This window comes from Vespula pensylvanica, chromosome 1 (assembly GCF_014466175.1).
Source record: "Vespula pensylvanica isolate Volc-1 chromosome 1, ASM1446617v1, whole genome shotgun sequence".
Classification (NCBI taxonomy): Eukaryota; Metazoa; Arthropoda; class Insecta; order Hymenoptera; family Vespidae; genus Vespula; species Vespula pensylvanica.
The window spans coordinates 939065-954817 of record NC_057685.1 but is presented as its reverse complement, the minus strand read 5'-3'; the positions used below and the strand labels follow the sequence as shown (position 1 = coordinate 954817).

Genomic DNA, 15753 nt, shown 5'->3' with positions numbered 1-15753 from the left:
ACAGATGCCGACCGAACGATGCTCGAGTTTACGGCCGGGAAATTCACAAACGAGAGGAGCCTTCGAACGAGCGAGAAGATGTGCCGCCTCGTTATTACATACATATTCGATCGATTCACGAACGATCGAGGGAGGTAAATATACACTGGCGATTGAATTGGATGGTTACCTTTAAAAAGCGATTTTATTTTTGTCTTCTTCTTCTTTTTTTTCTTCCTTTCTTTTTTTTGTTCTTCGTTTCTTTTTTCCCCTTATTTTTTTTTCTAAATAAATTTTTTTTTTATTTTTATTTTCATCTCCATTCCTTTCCTAACAAAGAATCGTTAATTCCTAGCTGATATCATTGTTCTTTATCGATCTGTTATAAACGTCGGAGTGATTAATTAAAAAAGAAAAGAGATTACAGAAGGAGAGAGAGAGAGAGAGAGAGAGAGAGAGAGAAAGATAGATAGATAGAGAAACCATAAAGCTTCGTATCATGTAATACTTCCTCCATCAGAAATAGGAGGAATAAAAAAAGAGAGAGAGAGAGAGAGAGAGAGTATTCTGTGAAATTCCTCTTCGCGAATTGTCCGGCAGTCGCAGACGCTTTTTTCTCGTTACAAATGTCGCTTCAAAGCATTCTTCCAACAAGTTACAAAACTCGCTCTCGCGACGGTTTAATTGGATTTGGTTTCATACGATTTTCCTCGGCTTTACAACGTTATCCATTACACGCACGATATCTTGCTTCCTTCTTTCTCTCTCTCTCTCTCTCTTCCCCCTGTATTTCTACCTACCTATCTATCTATCTATCTATCTATCTATCTATCTATCTATCTATCTATCTATCTATCTATCTATCTATCTATCTATCTATCAATCATGATTTTTTTTCTTCTTCAGTTGCTTTTTGCCAGAAGAAACAAAGTATTATCGTTATTTAATAAATTCTATAAATCTTACGGGATATGATTCTTTTGAAATCATTTTAAATTCTCGATCTTTTATTTTTGTTATTTCGAAAGAAACGAAAATGACGAATGCGAAAAACGTGGACAAGAATCGACAAAATAAATTTATTAAAGGAATATTAAAGAGGAGAATATATGTATGTATATACATACATACATACATACATACATATATATATATATATATATATATATATATATATATATTTATAAACGAGAGCATCATTTTTGTGCTGTCCACTTTAACACGTGCACGCAAACGCACGCACGCCACGCACTCTATACTCCTCCTATTCTCTTTCCCAAGCTGAAAATTTCGTTCTACATTTCGAGACACGGTTCGCACGTAATTATTTTACCTCCCTGTTTGCATATCGCGTCGCATGTCGCCCGTAATATTTTCCGGCAAATCAAAATAAAGCACGTAATTACATTGTACCGGGGATATGCCGTACTCGGCCGGGAGCGAAATTCGAGCTCTTTACCAATGTGCTCGTGTATTCACCGAAACGCGATCACGATGATCGCGATCTCGATCGCGTCACGTTGAAATCTCCATCGTACTTAACGACTATACGAAGCTTCGTTCTCCCTCCCTACCTCTCTAACCCCTCTAACCCCCTTCCTACTCCTACTCCTCCTACTCCTCCTACTCCTCCTCCTCCTCTTCCTCCTGTCCAATCAGAATAAACGAGAGAAAATATGCAAAACAAAGATAACGCTTTTTACAGAAACGAATCCAAACGAGCGCGAATGCACAAATCCTCGTAGCTTTATCCGTTTGTACGTTGAGTGTATCTCTGTACGTTGAAATTTTACAGAATTAAGTGATCGGATTGGAGAGACCTTGTCTCTTAATTCGATATGATCGTGCAACGAAGTACACAAGAGAGAGAGAGAGAGAGAGAGAGAGAGAGAAAGAGATGTGGGAATGGATACGTTTGAAAAAAGAAATAAACCAACGAACACCAAGGAAGAAAAAAAAAGAGAAAAAATAACGACGACATCAACAACAACAACAACAACAACAACAAAAAAAGAAAAAAAGGAACGATAGAGTTAACTTTCGCAGATGTTACATCATTGGAAGTTTAAACGCGTGCGCGTGGCAAACGAGAAAACTGCAAACGAGCCTCGAAATTGTCGCGAAACAACGACGCGTACCGAACGCGAAACTGCGATACGACCAATCATTTTTCTGATTGCACTACTATACATATAGACGTATATATGTGTGTATGTATATGTGTACATATATACATACATACATATATACACGATCGTATATCCATACATCGAATGATATGCACGTACGTTGCAAAAGGCGTATGTTGTGTCGGCTTATCGGCGTGGTTTGATGTGCTGCGCCGAGGTTATCGATGATGCATTTGCAGCTGCGACAAGTACGACTAGAGCGAGAAAGCCATACAAAGCTACGAGAGAAGAGAAGAGAAGAGAGAAGAGAAGAGAAGAGAAGAGAAGAGGTGGTTCACGATGACGATGTTGGTGATTGTAGTTGTGTTCGTGCTGGCGTTCGACCGATACCAAATCGATATCTCTCGTCGTAGCACCGTGCTCGGCTCTTGCACGACCGGAGATACGAGAAGCCGTACGTGTTCGCGTGTCCATATGTTTGTAGCTCTGTGTGTGTATATATATGCGTGTGTCTGTACATACATGTATGTGTCAGTAAGCTCGTCACCCTATTATCGCGTGTACGCGACTTCTCAATTTTTCCACGTCGAATAAGCGACAAATTCTTTATCTCTTTCCTTCGTTCATTTTGTAAATACCCTCAATGAAAAATGATTGATATCCCAATGATATACGTGCTTTCTTAATTCTATCATATCAGTTATGTCACGAACTTTAAGGCAATTAAACGAAATGAAATTACTAGACACGCGACGTGCAAACGATCTCTCTCTCTCTCTCTCTCTCTCTCTCTCTCTCTCTCTCTTTCTCTCGATCGTTGTTAGTCGAACGGAAAATTTGCAGAAGAGTCGTTCGAGTATCTTTCTCGACACGTCGCAAGGGTAGGAAAGTCCTTTCTTGTTTTCGTGCCGCGAATCCGAAACTCATCGTACACGTACTCACTTCTCCGCGTCTGCAGCAACTCGTTCTATCGTTTAAGCTTCGCAAAGGGAGAAGAGATGGAAGAGAGAGGGAGAGAGAGAGAGAGGAGGGTGAAAAAAGGGAAGGGAGTACATGCTTGAAAAGCCGCCAAGTCTTCTCTTTTCCCACTCTCAGCGTGCCGCTACTCCCACCAACTTCTCTCCCTCGATTTTCCCTCAGGAGAGAAGGGAAGTCAGCCAGCTTTCGCCTCGATGTCCGTCCTACATGTGGTATCCGCGAAATTGCTCGGAAACTCTGGCAATAAGTCGACGCTCACGAATCGAGTCAGAGAGAAAAAGAAGGAGAAAGAAAGAAAGATAGAGATAAAGAGAGAAGGAAAGAAAGAGAGAAAGCGAACGTGTCTTTTATTTCATTCGTACAAACAAACCTACCAGTGCAGCTCGAAAAATGTCCAAAGGATTTTGTGTAAACGCTTTTACGTGAGCAGCACCTCCTTCGTTTTCTCTCCTTTTCTATTCCACTTCTCTTTCTTCTCCTCTTTTTCCAGCACCCATCTTTCCTCGTCTTATTTTCTCTTCTTTATCAGACAAAACTCTTGTCGTCGTCCTCGATTCTTTCTTCTTCTTCTTCTTCTTCTTCTGTTTTTCTTTTTCTTTCTTTTCTTTTTTCGTGTTCCATCGATCGTTCGCCACTTTTCTTACACAACTTATTTCTCTTTACACGTACGTACCTACCTACCTACCTACCTACCTACCTACCTATCTACCTATCTATCTACCCAGCCGCCTACCTACACATAATTACGTTTACACAAGGACGTATTACAGAAATTGAAATCCCACTCGTAACTTTGCGAGGATTGAAATATAAAATGAGAGTAAGAGAAAGAGAAAGAGAGAAAGAGAGAGAGAGAGAGAGACAGAGAGGGAGATGGAAAGACGACCGAGAAAAAAGAGGTTGACGTGGTCGTCGACGTAAAAATAGGTAGGTAACGCTCTAGTTCTTTAAAAGCGTGGCCACGAGCGTGCACTTATTGCATCCGAACGAACGAACTGACGGACGGACGGACGGACGGACGGATGGACGGATGGACGAACGCTTCATATACTTTTATCTTCGCGGTAGAGACCGACGAAAAACTTTATTTTTCTCGACGCATGCCGAGCACGACCATATCTCTCTTTTTAAATCGTCCTGTCGTAAAGCCACGAAGATATTTATTCCCGTTACAATGCTTTTAAAAACGAATTCTGTCACGTTTATAGTCGGCTCCGGCCAAAAATGTATCGGTTTATATATGTTTCTTGTGTATAGTTAACAAAAAACAAAAAAAAAAGACACCCGATATTGATTTCCCGAATATAATATACCTAACTATATTTCCACTCTTTCTCGATTTATCTCGATTAGCATTATTTCGAAATTACGAATTGACAGACTCGAACCGAGGATATAAATCTATAATACGTAATTGCTCGTAAAACATGTAAATTAAATTAAAGAGATAGAGATAGAGAAAGAGAGAAATAGAGAAAGAGAGAGAGAGAGAGAAAAGAAATAGTAATGGCAAAGTGTGAAAATATGAACTGATTTATTCGACACTCGATTCATCTTTCGAGGACATACGACTAATAGACGTATGCAAATTGGAAGGTTAAAGGGAAAACCGCGCTTTGCATACGAGATAAATCGACTTGATACGAAGCAAGAGAAATCTTTCTTCTCTGTCTCTTTCTTTATCCGTCTCTTTCTCTCTTGGCATCTATCTCGTTCCCTCGTTCTCTTCGTGTTCATCTTCCACGGTCTCTACGGCGCGTCTAAATGTAAAGAAGGGGGATTCGAGAACGCGAAAGTGGATCATGTTAAATCCTTTGAATTATGGAATTTAATTCTACCGGGGGATTCTCCGGTCGTTAGCCTTTTAAATGTAACACTGACGGAAGAGAAACCAAGTTCGCTGAAAGATCGTGTAAAGAGCATCGTTAATCGTCGCGCAAGGCGATTTACTTAATCTGTTGACTGCGAGCGTAACGCCGTGCTTGCTTCTCTAAATTTAAAGAGTGTATGAAAGAGCGAGAGAGCGAGAGAGAGGGGGAGAGGGGGAGAGAGAGAGAGAGAAAGAATCATAGGATTTACTTAGGTATACGGAAAGAAAACCCGCAAAACTTTCCCTCTACTTACATATGTAATTATTCGCGAGTGCTAATTGTTCGTTAGAAAAATAAAATCTGTCTTTGTTCAACCGTCCGTGTTAAATCTTTCTTCTTATTTATTCTGTGTTCTTTCTTTTTTTTTTACATGTTTTTTTTTTTTTTTTTATTTATACGTTTCTTCTCCAAAAGAAATAAAACGATCGCTTTCGAAAGTAATTACGTCGTTAAAGTAGATACATACGGGACACGTTTTATTAACGAATGGACACGAACAACTAATGTATGAGAGTTGAAGGGAAAAGAAAGAAGAAAAATATTACAACAAAATCAAATATCTTTTAGAGAAAGAGGGACGTGACACGTGACATGAAAGATCTATCTCCAAGAGAAAATAGAAGAAGCAACGGTTTCACGTGTAAGAGAGAGAGAGAGAGAGAGAGAGAGAGAGAGAGAGAGGAAGAGAGACAGAGGACGAACGAAGGGTTTGTCGAGAGGAGATGCTAACAGGAATAACGCGTTTACACCGCGACGCGCTTTTCACGGGGGTGTTTCAACGACAGGGAAGGCCGTGCTCTTTCTCTCTCTTGGCCGACACCCTTGGCACAACACGTTTGCAAGAACGGAGGGTGTAAACTGAGAAAAGAGAAAGAGAAGTGAGTGCGAAAGAGAGAGAGAGAAAGGGACAAGTCTACCATTCCAACCTCAAAAAGCACATAACGCTTTGGAGCGTGTCAGGAGGACGCACGTTTAGAACGAAAGCTGTGCGTGAGTAATATAAAAAAATTGCAGTTTTCTTCCAACCACCTCGCGTCCTTCAATCTTTTTTTATTTTTTATTCTGTCTCCCATGCCACGTATCGTAGGTGTGTCTTTTCGAGAGAGAGAGAGAGAGAGAGAGAGAAAGAAGAAAAAAGAAGAGAAAAGAAAAAGATAAATAAATATACCATACTAGCGTCTGTCTTCGCGTAATTGGATTGACATTGGGATTGTAGTCCCATTAATATATCTATTCGAGAACTCGTTCGTCCTTTGCAAAATGCCTCTCTCCGGCACAACGTACGTATGTATGTACGTTCCAGTTATCGAAGCGAGACCACAAACGCAGAACAATCGTGCAGCATGATAAATTATCGATGGGTCGCTTTATCGAGCGATAAACGCAGCACGGTCCGTTGTATAATCCGGCTGTAATAGTAATCCTACGATTATTCCGATATTTGTGTTCTCACGATTACCATTAGACAGATCGCTCGCGACCTAATGACATAATCGAGATCCGAAGCCCACTGTCAATTTAATGCATTCCTATTAAATCCATAGCTCGTGGCTCTGTTACCGATCGGTCCGTCTACAATAACTACTACTACACGATCTCAACTATGTATTACATATATACCTTGTATAAGCCACAGAGAAGGACGGTATATGCACGTACGCGTGCACGTGCACGTACGCATGCACGCAGGTAGGTAGATAGGTAGGTAAGGTAGGTAGATAGGTAGGTAGGTAGGTAGGTAGGTAGGTAGATAGGTTGGTAGGTAGGTATATATAACATCGATAATCCTTGTCCAAGTTCGCGTGTCCCTTAGGTCCCATAGACCCATAAAAGACGAAATCGTGAGACATGCTTCTTACCACGTTAAAACCGGTTGGTAAAAGGTGGAGGCAAGACCATCTTATTCGAATTGCTAATTAGGTGCGTGCGGAATTACTGTAAATCGACGCTCGGACGACTATTACTGTAAAGATAGTTCCTCGTACACGAAATCCTCGAAAGTCTTAACTGCTACTATTAGTTTCTAACCGAGCGTCGTCGTCGTACTATTCGTAATTTTCATTCTATTTTTCGATTTTCAACGAGACCTGATAAATGAAATTCTGGTAGAACACTAATTAGAAACTTTATCGAACGATTTATATTCTACGTCATCGGATATAATGTTACCTATATACTTTCGAGCACGGTATAACCTACTAATTAACGGACCCATGAAGAGCGATACTGTTAAATAGATCTGTGATTGATGATCATGAACAAGAGACATTGATTTTACCGTAAACAACGTGCTAAAGGTAAGTGGAAGGAGAGGAGAAGAAGAAGGAGAAGGAGAGGACATAGCATAATTTCCTTCGCTCAGTACGCTCGCGAAACCTTGATACTCGAGCGGAGTCCATAAATCCACGGTGTCGTCGATGCAATCAATTCACTTTAATCAGAAACGTCCAACCGAGTCGCGGACTCTTCTTATTATCGCAGCTGCAGGCGAGAGGCATTAGATACAGTTCCTTACAAAAGTGTAAAACGTAACGAGAGTGTTCGCGTAAACTCGTACTCGACTAACGAATGAAAAAAGTAAGAGGAAAAAAGAAAAAAGAAAAAAAAAAAAAAAGAAAAAACCAAGAAGAAAAAAAAAGAGAGAAAAAAAGAAACAGAAGAAATGACTTATCTCCATCTAATTAAACATAATTCTTAATATATCAAACAATACGAATTTCTTATCATCCTACCGGATAAAACAAAGCAAACTCTTCCTTTTTCTATATTTCGTTCTCCGGTAAAAATGAAACTTCGTGTTGTTGATCAAGAAGATTAAAAAAAAAAAAAAAGAAGAAAAGAATTATGACAAAGCTCCCGTTAATTACCTCGGTATAATTTTAATCTGCGATCACTGGCTCGAAGAAAGACGTAAATTAACGAGCGCGAAAATCAACGACCGCGAGAGAGAGGAAGCACATATACTTTCATTTTTTTTATTTCTTTTTCTTTTCTTTTTCGAATCCAACCAAGTCAACTCTGCCTAGAGAGAACGATTCACTCGTTTTAGAATACTTCTTCAATTTTTTTTCTTTTTTCTTTTTTTTTTTTTTTTTTGCAAGCAATACTATAGTAATACACTTTTGCGAGTAAACGTACATACGCACGTACGTAGATAGGAGTATACACGTACACAGAGGCCAGGTCCATGCGCCATTAAAAGCAACGACCGGAATTATTTGCAAAGTGAGACGATGGAAGCGCTCGTTACTACGCGACGAGAAACGTGTACACGTACGCACGTGTGCTTCAACTGTGTTACCTTTTCGTTGTCACATGTGTTTATAGATTCCGCGTATCACTGACTCTCGGACGCAATAATAAAACCATCTTCGGATTCGTAAGGTGGAACGTTAATTTAAATTACGCATCTCCGCTTCTCTTTCGAGGAAAAAGAAAGTTAATGATAAAGAAGACAAAAAAAGAAAAACGATCTTCGATCCTTGAATCGATTTCTCGAATCGATCGTTTCTCAATGACCTCAACCAATATTCTCGTTGAACGAGTTACTCTTATTATTACTTATAAAACTCTTGTCGGTTTAATACTTTTTATCTCTCTCTCTCTCTCTCTCTCTCTCTCTCTCTCTTTCTCTCAGTTACACATTTATATAACTCGTAAGAGAATATCGTGTCTATTTTTCGCATAAGGCAGAGACAGGTGTACGTACCCACGTAGCGTGTTGTCGTACGATAAAGCGAAAATGCAGGGACGATTATACGGGCCGAGTACGAAAGGAGTGTGAAAAAGGTAAAAAAAAAAAAAAAAAAAAAAAAAAAAGAAAGAAAAAATAGAAAAAAGAGAGAGAAAAAAAAGGAAGAGTCGAAGCGAAAGAGGTACCTGGTGTGGCTGCAGGGTGTCGGGGATGGGCTGCGGGCTATTAGCCGGCCGTGCTTATAGGACGCATCGGCGCAACCTCCACCTCCAAGCCGTTCCGGTTTTGTCTCTGCATTCTGTAAACAAAAAAAAAGAAAATAGAGATAATTAGGTTATTTGTGATATCGAAACGTATGTATATCGCACGTCTATTATTACGAACGTTCGAAATCATATTTTGTTTCTCGGCAAAATTTTCAATTAGCTGATGATGCAAACGCATTAGGTGCAAAAAAGGAAAAAAAAGAAAAGAGAGAGAGAGAGAGAGAGAGAGAGAAAGAAGAAAATCACGACGTACCTACGCAGACAGACACATTGTGTTACACGTTGTAAAAAGGTGAAAAATAAAAGGTAGGGGAAATAGGAAGAAGAGAGAGGGGAAGAGAGAGAAAGAGAGGGCGAAGGATGGCCAGCGTGTTTGCACTAGCGCCGACGTTGCATCAGTATGCGAACGGTGTGTCTGATTAAACGTCGATATGCTCCCTTCCTCACCCTATTTCGCCTTCCACCCTCCTGTACACAGAGAATCACGAACGCGCAAAAGCACGCGCCTACCCTCGCGATCGTGTACTACATAGTCGTCAGACTCGAGGGACTGACTCGACCGAATGAAAACCTTGAGATCTTTCTTTCTTTCTTTCTTTCTTTTTTTTTCTTTCTTTCTTTCTTTCTTTCTTTCCTTCTTTCTTCCCTTCTTTCTTTCCTTCTTTCTCCTTCACAAAGCTTCGATTAATATTTATACTCGGCGATTTGAAAAAGTATGCTTAATCGAGCGTTTAAGACGATTCAACGAAACGAGTTCTTTCAGCAAGGCCAATTAAGCCAAGTTCTTGAGAGAGTTATAGCTTCCGAGTTACGCCCGAGGATACTTGAGCAACGCTCGAGATGATAAAGAAAGAAGGACAGGATAATGCGTGAGAGGTGCGAAGAGAATTTCTTTCTTTTTATTTTTTTCCTCCGTTTTTTTTTTTTTTTCCTTCCGCTTCTGAAAGTGACGATAATGAAATTCCAAGGGAATGAGAATGAATTATCGTCGATTCGTTTATATTATCGAAACAATTTAAAGGTCATGTAAAATGTCTTCTGGTCTAGCATATAAACGATCGTATTATAAGTAGTAGGTTTAATAGACGTGTAAGACGGGATATCTCCGAGTGAGATATAGATAATAAAAAAAAATAAAAACATAAAAAAGCGAACAGACTTCGATCTGACGCGAGCTCTACGAGCCCTTTAATTTCTCGATTATCAGTTTTCTATCATCCCTCTCGATAACACGGTACGCCCAACGATTTTATCCGATTTCATACTTTTTTCTACTTTTCTGTTTTCTTTCTTCTTTTTTTTTCCTTTTTTCTTTTTTTTTCTTTTTTTTTTTTTTTTATTCCTTTTTCTTTTTTTCTCTCCGTGTAAAACGCGAGCTCGACCGCGAATGCTTTTTAAAGGGCCGACGTCTATGGTGTAATACACGCATACACATAGGTATACACACGTAAAAGGAAGGAAGGAAGGGCTGTCTGACGCTCGTCGTTGGTGGAAAAGTTTATATTGGATTTCATATTTAATGGAACGCACACTCTTGCCACCATCGTCACTGCTACCACTACTACTACTACCACCACCACCACCACCATCACCACCACCACCTCCGCCTCCGCTTTCCAGATAAATTATTTATGTTGAGACACGCTCGGCCTCTGTTTCCCTCTTGGTAAAGGTGACGAGAAAGGTAACCGTGAGAAAAAGATAAAGGCAACGAGAAAGTAAAAGAAAAGAAAAGAAAAGAAAAGAAAAGAAAAGAAAAAGAAAAAAAAAGAAAACTAGAAAGAAGAAGGGGAACGTAGAAATCGAAGTTTCCTTGTTATCACCGCGATTATATTATTTATTATCCAAAAAGAAATAACACTCCGAGAGGTCGGCCAAGGAAAATTACATTTAGTTTCTTCGTTAACGAGACAATAAAATACGACGGTATACGCCATCTTCGATATTCTTCCGAGAGCGTAATTAAGAAGGCATTCAAATTCGAGCCACATTATGTAGATTCAAAGAAGATAAAATAAGAGAGAAAGAGAGAAAGAGAGAGAGAGAGAAAGAGAGAGACGACTATGGAAAATTGTTATTAATTTATCGTCTGAAGAGGGCCGAGAGTACGCTTTAAACGACTATACGTAGTAAGGGGTAAACCACGATTGTCGTTAAAACGGAAGGACGAAGGATTTCTCCTCGAGGAAAGGAGAAACTCCTCGACCGATTCGAGATACTCGGACGGTACCTTTTAATTGGGCCACCATTCTCGAAAACCGAAGAAGGGAGAGATCCGGAGAAAAGTAGAAACAGGAAAGAAGAAGGCTAAAAAGATACAACGCGAAGGTACACCGACGCCATTCATCCTTTTAATGGCTTCATTGAATCTTCAAGAGGGTAGTAATTGATGACTCTTCATTGTCCTCCCGTCCTACTATTACTGAGGGTTGATATCTTTGAGAAACGGACTGAAAATTACCACCCTCTGTGTCCGATCTTATCGACACTTTAATACGATCGACTTTTTCTGTCGGCTTAATGTTATATAATATATGTCAGCTTGTATTGTATGGTGAAAAAATATTTTAGGTAAAAGTTTATATCGTATTTTACGTATGTGTGTGTGTGTGTGTGTGTGTGTGTATACGTACATAAAATTAAATGCAAAAAAGAATTAAAACTCGCATTGTTAACGATACTTTATTCGTTCTCAGCTTCGTCTCGGTATCGTGTACTTTCAGTAACCTTTCCATAGTACGACCATACAAACGGCACGACAAAGTGCCCATGAAATCTCGTAGAAAGAGAAACGATTCGATAATTGGCAGAATAAATCACATTGGCGTAGTATAAGTGGATGGATTCGAACGAGAAGTGCAAGAGAGAGAGAGAGAGAGAGAAAGAGAGAGAGAGAGAGAAAATAGGAAAGGAAGAAAGAGAAAATCTAGAGGGATTGGAGTAGGAAAAATCTGCTTAATTGCTCCTCCGTTGTTCAAAGGATAGCTTATGCCTGAGATCAGGCTTGTTCGTCGAGTCGATTTTCGCTATAGTCCAAGTGCACATACATAAAACAACACAACGCTTTGATTATTACTTCACGTGAACGAGAAAAAATAGGAGAGAGAAAAAGAAAGATAGAGAAAAAAAATATAAAATGAAGGATGAAAACACATATATATGTCGTTGTAAAAAAAAAAAGAAAAAGAAAAAGAAAGAAAAAACTAGTCTGATTTTTCTTCTTTTTTTTTTTTCTTCATTTCTCATCGAAATTTTCGAATTCAAAACTTCCACAATGGTGTTTTCCTTGTCTCTCGCTCAGCATCCGACGTGTCATCTCTGACGAACGGCGCGCTTGTTTCTGCTAGGCGAAATTGCTATGCCGCGTCCGAATATCGTACGCTGTGTGTTACCCGCACACGGGCCAACGCGGCAATTTGTCAAAGAGTGCACTCGACCGAGGCATCGATTAATTTAACGATTAAATTATGCCACCTTCCTGCCGGCGTATATCCGTCGCGTTACCGAGTCGAGTCGAATGAAAGAGTTATATGCTCTCCTAAAAATCATTCGGCTATACATCAACGTTTTCCATCTAGCCTATTCCGATGATATCCGATCTGGTAATATATCAATTACGATTATTATTTCTTGTCTCTTAAAAAAAAAAAGAAAAAGAACAAAAATTTTCATTTCCGCACTAATTGCGAAAGGAAAGAAATAGAAAGATTACGCGAGATGGATCGAATCGATCAACCCTTATAAAGTAAAATTTCGTTAATTTTATTAAACGTCAATAATAAAATCAATTATAATGAAAATCGTTGGAAACTCGCACGATCTATGACGATCAAGTTTTAAACGCGTTGTTTCTTTTTTATGTTTTAATCTTTAACTTTTTCTTTTAATCAATCGAGCTTTTCTTGAAGATTAAATTATAAATTAATAAACGAAATATACATATGTACCGTACGTATATACGTATAAATCTACAGACATACATATATACATACATTCATGCACACGTATATACATATGTAGGTCTAGGACCGATCTATAGTGGTTAACCTCGGCTGCTTTTGAAACGAACCACCGGTCGCCATCAGTGGAGAACTTAATCTACGGACCATCATTACACGTAACAAAGTCACGTGCGGATTCGAGAGCGAAGCTTGGTAGAAACAGTTCGATGATTTAATGTCTCAACTTCTCCGTATGCTTTGCGCGTTCGTAAAACGAATATATTTCGGTGAGTTCGGGTTGTGCATTTGAAAGAAGAAAGCTGAAGAGAGAAGGGAGAGAGAAGAGAGAGAGAGAGAGAGAGAGAGAGAAAGAGAGAAAAAGAAAGAAACAGACAGATAGACAGTAAGACAGAAGCTCGACTATGTCTTCTGCAATAGTCAAAAATTTATTTATTTTACCCTCTTCCATTTCCCATACATTTCGTTTTCATTTCTCGAGAGAAAATCGAACTAAACGAGATCGTAGTATCGAATAAAATATCCAATGTTCGCAAGCACCGAAGGATATAGCACGTCGACGCGATTATTTCTCGTAAATCAAACGAAATAAGATTCTAAGTGTCGTTCTTTTAAGTCGATGAATCTATGATAAATAAAAAAGAAACAAATAATAAAAAAGAAACGAGAAGAATAAGTATATGTATGTAAAAGAAGGGAGAAAAAATGTTTACGAAAACAAACAAGAAAAAGAAAAAAAAGAAGAAGAAGAAGAAAGAAAAGAAAACCACATTAACGCGCTAATTAACCATTTCCGTAGGGAAGTAAGTAGTTTTTAGTTCGGATAGATAAGTCACATTTAACCGTGATACCGTTTAATCGTCGAAACGACCTTTTCGCTAATTGGTACGCCATTGCAGTTGCCTTTGACGTGGAATACGAAAGGTACGTCTCTCTCTCTCTCTCTCTCTCTCTCTCTCTCTTTCTCTCTTTACTACTCGCACGTCGCTCGTTTGAATTCATTTCCCTTGGTCCATCCCTCGCTCTTTTAACTACGAAAGGAGAGACTTTGTGTGAATTTAACGGCGATAACGAAGCGCGACTTCGTCGATAGTAGCCAGCCGACTAATTGGTTCGACTACGAACGTGTACATACAATGAGATCTCGTCGGATCACTTTCGAGTAGTATCTACCTACTAGAAGAGAAAGAGAAGAGACAGAAAGAGAAAGAGAAAAAGAGAGAGAGAGAGAGATAGAGAAAGAGGGAAAGAGAGAATACGAAATCCTATTTCTGTCAATGTCTTTTCACCTTTCGATCCACGCTCGTTCGAAATTTCGAACGCTTTCAAACTCGTTCTTCCTCCGATCCTACCGATACACATCATTTCTCTAATTATTCTCGTCTTAACGTTGCCATGAATGTATTTACAATTACAAAATCAAAAAGAAATTGCAAAAACCCTATCTCCGTATCTTTTCTCTTGTCTTTTTTATTTATTTATACGCGTTTCTTTTCTCTTTGCTATTTTTCTTTCTTTTTCTTTTTTTTTTTTTTTTTTCCTTTATTTCTTTCACGTAATTCGAACGATCGTTTTGACGTTGGACGGGGCTTCAAATCGATGGTTTTTAATAACATTCAAAATTCACAAGCGGAAAGTAATACTCGTCCACAAAATCGTATACTCTACATAGGTGTATAAATTATTTTTTACATAGGGGTAAATAAATAAATGATGCCTCGTATACCCGGAAATTTTTCTTTCTTTTTTTTTTCTTTTTCGTTCTTTTTGTTCCCTTTCTTTTTTTTTTTTTTTTACAGCAAATTGAACGTTTATCGGCAAAAGCGATCCGTTTTTCGATCGGTCGAGTTGGCTTTCGTAGAAGCCACGATGAATCATAATTAACCACTTTTGAAGGCACGCATCGATAGGGCCGAGTGCAACAACGGCCATTAAGCGTGACGATCCGTCAGCGATTTTACGCTGTGCTAATAACGTGTAATGTCGAATTAACGCGACGTCCGCATTTATTCGTTCTCTCCCACTCCCACTCCCATTCTCTCTCTCTCTCTCTCTCTCTCTCTTTCTCTCTTTCTCTCTTTCTCTCTTTCTCTCTTTCTCTCTCCTCTTTCCCCTTCTCGTTATGTCGCTCGCGAAACGAACGCACGTTCCCACCGATATATAGGCCGAACACATTGCATTAATGTTGAATACGTTTTCGGTGTGATCGTATATCAAAATGGCTGACGTAGCGACCGCGATGCAGCCAATCCATGCCAGAAATAGCCGCGAATTAAAATCGCATTGGCCTACCTACGCGTGATCAAAGATGACACTCTATCCGATATCGTTGACGATTCGATTTGTAAACGCATACTCGCGATCTATGTCCTACGGGAAATAAAGAAGGAATTTCATACAAATAGATAGATTATATCAATTTAATATCGCGTAGGGAACAAAACGATATATAAATTTATTTACATATGTATATATATGATGTATATATGTATATATATATATATATATATATATATATATATATATACAAATCAAAAAAAGAAATATATGTGTGTGTGTGTGTGTGTATATATATATCGTATAACTGAATATGGTGGCTGGCGCTTTTAAACTTAACGAGTACCTTTGATCTCGTACAATTTTTTCATAAAAAATAAAAACTAGATCGCGTAAAAAGAGAATAATAATGGTCGTTTACATCAAACATCAGAACGGCAGAGTTACTCGATTAACAAATATACATAATATATATATATATACATATATATATATATATATATATATATATATATATATATAAACACCATTAACATTGTGATACATTAAACCGCGTGAGTTTAATGAGCCGATAATCTCGACCTCTTGAAGAGAGCTGCT

The 15753-nt window shown here is 38.8% G+C and overlaps 1 protein-coding gene across 6 annotated transcripts in view; it reads right to left on the bottom strand.

Annotated features, from left to right (window-relative positions):
* The window catches only part of LOC122630451 (mucin-5AC), a 186260-nt gene that overhangs the window by 40868 nt on the left and 129639 nt on the right, over positions 1–15753 (bottom strand). For all 6 annotated transcript variants that reach the window (XM_043814956.1, XM_043814974.1, XM_043814946.1 and 3 more), the window contains one exon: positions 8837–8949. The gene's annotated coding sequence lies outside the window, so the exon portion shown is untranslated. The remainder of the gene's footprint in view (positions 1–8836; positions 8950–15753) is intronic.